Source organism: Clinocottus analis, unplaced genomic scaffold (genome assembly GCF_023055335.1).
Source record: "Clinocottus analis isolate CAN_PGR_092001 unplaced genomic scaffold, fCliAna1.0.p SCAF_25, whole genome shotgun sequence".
Classification (NCBI taxonomy): Eukaryota; Metazoa; Chordata; class Actinopteri; order Perciformes; family Cottidae; genus Clinocottus; species Clinocottus analis.
Genome location: NW_027175987.1, coordinates 7,879,627 through 7,885,000, shown reverse-complemented (window position 1 = coordinate 7,885,000; position 5,374 = coordinate 7,879,627). Strand labels below are relative to the sequence as shown.

Here is a 5,374-nt window from a genome sequence, read left to right as displayed (position 1 = left end):
TAAATGCACTAAAGTGGCTGGACAGTGATGAGAGGGATCCGTTCACTGGGCCCAAGCTGACTGACTATTGCTGGCAGAACACCTCGGCGGTTTGAATTTCGGCGTGTTGTTTTCCATCCTCCAGCTCCTTTCATAGTATGTGAATATGGATGTCAGCAGCAACAAGCAGTTGCGCAAAAAAACAACACTACAATTCAGACTGCCGGGGTGTTTTCTTAAAGGGATTTTGTTTCTTTCTGATATAGAGGGGCAAAGTGGTTTTATCATTGACCTGCTGATGGTATGAGCGTTTAGTGTTGAGTTTGTGTTACTGGCATGGAAACCCTACGGATATACGGTGATGCATAATAATGTATTTCTAGAGAGAAGACTGGATATGACGCTCCTCAATCTTTTTTCTGCTGATGCTGGAGAAGTTGAAACATATTTCTCCAAATATAACTTTTCCTTTTAATCTGATACCACATCGGGGTCTAGTATAACTAGATTTTTTTTATTTTGGACAGTGTGTTTGACTGTCAGACCTACCAGTACACACATACAGCTGAGTGCATCGCCCTGGCTAACAGTTAACACAACTACACAGAATTTGGAGTGCATCGCCGCAGCTAACCGTTAACACAACTACACACAATTTGGAGTGCTGCCCTTGTGGCAAGTTAGTCTGTAGGTTTTTGATGGGCATCACCCTCTCATTGACACGCAAATTGATACGCACATTTTTGGAAAATATAGGCTTGAGTTCAGAGCATCTACTTTTTCTCGTTCAGGAGAAACTCCCTCCTCCTGTGTAAAAAAGGGAACACTTTCAACCAACAATTTCAGTCTTGATACAAAATTGGAGGAAAAAAAAAAGTACCTACATTTCATCTGCGTGTATGAACTATACTTGCAGAAAAACCCACCGATTTAAAAATCCCGATAAAGATCCATTACACCAATTCCCAGTAATGTGACAAATCTCTAACAAAGTAACAGATTCCAATGTCAACTCTTTTTTTGAGTGACAAACAAGTTGAACAGATCTATTTTCTTTGTGATTAGTGTGAGACTGTACTGTGCAGTACTCCCCTCCCGTTCCCACTCTATCAAATGTATATATTATATTGAACAATGCTGTACTTTCCATCCCGATGCTGTGATGTCACACCATAATCTACACATGAAAGGTTAAGGAAAGTTGAGGGAATCACCTATTTTCTATGTTTGAATCTTTTAGAGATTGAGGATTTTTAATGCAATTTTCACAAGCCGATTTATTATTTTGACGTTTAGGAAAAATATTTGTTTTAAGAACATCCAACTTATTCTTGTTGTTTTGTCACTCCAGTGCTCCATAGTTTGGACAGGTTTGAAACAGGTGTAATTGAGAAATATTTGCTATTGCTGATGTTTCATTGTGGACTTAACAACTCTCTCTATCTTTCTTTGAATTGTCCCTATTAACTTGAAGTGGTGACTCGTGTTAAAGTGAGATGGACACAAGTCGACTTTAAAGTAGAACAGATTCTGCTGAACTATGTCACTAAACACTTGTGGTCTTACTCAGAGCACCTCCGTTGCAGTTTCAAATATCACAGTGTTTCATATTTATATATGTCAGTTTGTATTTGCTTTGTGTCCATGACCAATCATATGCTTCAGTCAGTGTTTTGCCGTGTGTGCCCTGCAGGCAGATTTTGCTCAGGACACATACGTTTTCCTAAACGTTAACTTTCAAGAACGACTCATGAAGTTTCAAATTTTTTATTACTTTAACTTTGTTTTTAAAATAAAGAAAAAGCTTTGGTTAAACCTTGTTGAGACTAGTTGTAACCATTAGCAGTCTGGGGATTGCGGTACTACAGTGCTGGATGTCTTTTAATGGAGCTCAAACATTTCAATTAGTATGAATTTATTATGTTTGTTGAGAGGAATAGAAGAATTTTTAATTATGGACTCCCCTTAACGACTTCTAAAGGTATTACAATTTTGTAAAATCTAACAGTGTGCTCAGTGTTGCCCTGGTGGACAAATATACTACTGTTTTGGTCGCTTGTCTTTTTTTAATATAGTTTTCAGCCACTTAGGGCAGCACTGAGTACTGCTGCTGAGTAGGTTTCTGTCATATTCGCAGACTGATGATTGATTTTATAGTTTGAATTGACGTCAAAGGACTTTCATTATAGTTTCTTCTTATTTTGCTCCTGTCAAATTAATTGTATTTCATCTTAAAAGGTGCAGTGTGTAGGATCTGGCGGTATCTAGCGATGAGGTTGCCAACCAACTAAAACTTCTTCTGCGTGCCAAGCATGTGACCTCTGGACTCATGTAGAAACATCATCTCCAAGAAGTAGATGAAACACAGCTAATTTTAAGCTAGCGGATCCCACTAAACTCTATGCACCGGCTGAATTGATTGCCTGATGTTAGGGGCAGTTCATAATTTTAAAATTCTTCCTAAAACTAACTTTATGGAAGTCTAGTTGTGTCTTGGTTCTGTCAGGGCAAGGTCCTCTGTGAAATGGTAACCCACTGTAAGTTTAATGTATCTCCAGGACAAACTAAGTCACTTTTATTCCAACAGTTGGGACAAACACATTGGAATGAAACTATTTGTAACTACTAAGATAGTATGTCAATTAAGTCTTTGCACTGACCTTGTGTTATTTCATGTTACATTTGCCTATTCAGTCATCACATTCAACAAGATGATGGAAGGTCTAAAGGCATGATGAAATATCAGGCTTTTTATTTTTTTCCCCCCTAAGATATTTATACTACTGTCGAACTGCTCTTTTGGGGGTATAATGCTAATAATGTGAAATCACCCAAATGACACATAAATGCTGAAGTTAATGTACAGCCACCAATTTCTGCCAGATATAAATGTGAACAGCCTCTCCCCTGCCATTTTTGTTTGTGTGTGTCTTGTTTACATATCAAGTTTTCTTTGCTGGCGCTGTTACACAGTGTGTTTGAAAAAAAAGAGGAAAAAAAGGTCAAGTTCAATAAGTGTCCCTGGATAGTGAGCTTCTCTCAGCTGTAGACAGCTAACACTTCCCGAAGAGCCTCCTTCTACCTCTAAGCCATAAAAACTCATTGGCTTTACCTCGTTGATGTCACACTGCAGTGAAAATGTTTCTCATATTGTAACATATGCCTGTTTTCATTTCTCATTGGAACCAAATGGTGCAGTGAGCTGACAACAAGCTAACAGGCTAGCTTGTTGTCACCTACTATCCATTCATTTTGATAAGGAATGTCTCGCTAACAAGGTATTTTAGTTTGCCAAAATACAGGGGCTACAAGTAGTTCTTTTTTTTTTTTTAAAGGATTTTAGCTTTATATCCTAAAACAACTGGGCGCTGTAATGTAGAAAATGTGTTTGTTACTGTAACATGTGCTAGCTGCCGGCTAACAAGCTCGTAGCCTGTTCAATAACCCCTAGTTAAATATGGATTAGCCATCGCTAACAATGTGTTTTTGAAGAGTCTGAACTTGTTCACAACTGTGTGACATGCACCGTTGGACACAAACCCCTTTTTTTGTGATCAGGAACAGAAATCAATAATGTAGAAAAGATCAGTGTCGCAGGATACAATGGTACCCACTGCTCTGGGAGGAGGTCTCGGGCAAGTCTGTCTCAACTGTGACATTCTGTGCACAGTTTGTGGCTATTTCTTTATATCAACAGGCCACGTTGTGGTATTTTCACACTGTATAAATGGCAACATCCAGGTAGCAAAGGGCTTGTTCAGTCTTCACGTGAATGTGCCAAATGCTATTCACCTCCCAGAAGCAAAAACAATACTTGATTAGAAAACATTGATAAGAAAAACTTACTGGCTTTTCTGCAGCTTTCAACCTCACTCGATCTCACTTTTGAAAGTTCAGGAATTATTTTTTTGTCAGACTACTGTTATCAATGTTTAAGAATGCTCAACACTCTGAAAACTAGTGCTGGATGTCATTTGGACCTTTTTGTTTCTAGTGGTGATAACATACCCAAGAAAGGTACAGACACCAAAACAATAATCAAGACAAAAGACAAAGCTCTGAAATGTTAAATGTATGTACAATTGTAAATGTATCTAAAATTGGCCAAATGGAATTGCATACTTGTTAAAATTTAAATTATCAAAGAGATTATTACAAATCTGACCAGATATGTGATGCCTGCTCACGGTTCTTTTTCTCCACACTTGCACATTTCAGTTGGTCCCAAAATGTTTTGATAGTTGACACCAAGTCTCCCGCAAACTGTGACTCTCCATCTGTTCTTCATGTGTTTCTGTCCAACCTCCCCTTTGACCTCAGCTCGTCTGTAGTGTACTGCTTAGACTGGCCAATTCCAGACCGGTACCATCATTTATACTGTTGTCTGATACCTCCATTGTGCAATAGACTATGTTTACTTTTTTTATTGTTGTTTTATGTATCTTGTAAAACCAGTCTTTTTTTGGGATACCTAGCGTATGTTTTTGATATGTTTATTCATGCACCAGCCTCTGCCCACTCCAGTGCACCTACTTTGGGGAGGAGGTTCCTGCTTTGATTGCAATCTACAAGCCTTTCCGTTAAAAATATGTTTTTTAAATCTATTTTGGGGAAAGAAAATGGTCATGCACTTTTCATTACTCAATATGTTTTAATTATCAGCAATCTTAAGCAGGTATTAATAGGATGATGGCTAAAGAAATGTAAAAATGTACAACTTAAATATTCAGTTGTAATACAAATTTTCAATTTCAAATTTAGTTTTTTTCTGCCTTGAACTCCCATGTAAGCGAACTAAGCTGAGCTGTCTAAGCTGTCTTAATCAAGATGCATACGATCTGTATACAGTCTGTATAGTATCATGTCTATTATATTTGTCGTATTAAAAAAAGTGAAGATGAAGAAGAAAAAGTAAACTTGATGAGGAACCATTGCAAGGATTGCTTACAGTTACACTAATAACTGAGAGCAGACAAAAGACATTGGTTTTTAGTAAACGGTGATCCTCTCTGGTCTGTGCTGTTTACTAGAATAAAACATTTCAGTTAAATGAAAATGGACTACCGCTTAATTTGTGACCGTGTTAACGTCGAGCCCTTCTGGTCTAACAGTTGCAGACAGTTAGACCAGAAGAGGTCAACTTTAAAAAAAGAGATGTGAAGGTTTTTGAGTCGAGTACTTCTGTAAATTAACATTGCAATTCTATATTTTGTGGGAGTCTCTAAAAGCATCATCAGAGTTATTGGTAACTACATGCTAATTAGCATTTGTTAAGTTTGTGAAACACATCACGTATGATTCATACTGTATGAAGCATTGTTCCAAATTGATCACTCATTAGTATGCAATTAATATACATAGTTATAAATGTTTTCTTCTTGATTAATAAGCTTGA

The 5,374-nt window shown here is 37.4% G+C and overlaps 1 protein-coding gene across 11 annotated transcripts in view; it reads left to right on the top strand.

Moving 5' to 3' along the window:
- Positions 1–5,018, top strand: part of LOC137794484 (epidermal growth factor receptor substrate 15-like 1) — a 108,158-nt gene extending 103,140 nt beyond the window's left edge. For all 11 annotated transcript variants that reach the window (XM_068591283.1, XM_068591279.1, XM_068591277.1 and 8 more), the window contains one exon: positions 1–5,018. This exon is cut by the window's left edge and continues 485 nt beyond it. The gene's annotated coding sequence lies outside the window, so the exon portion shown is untranslated.
- Positions 5,019–5,374: the final 356 nt, after the last annotated feature.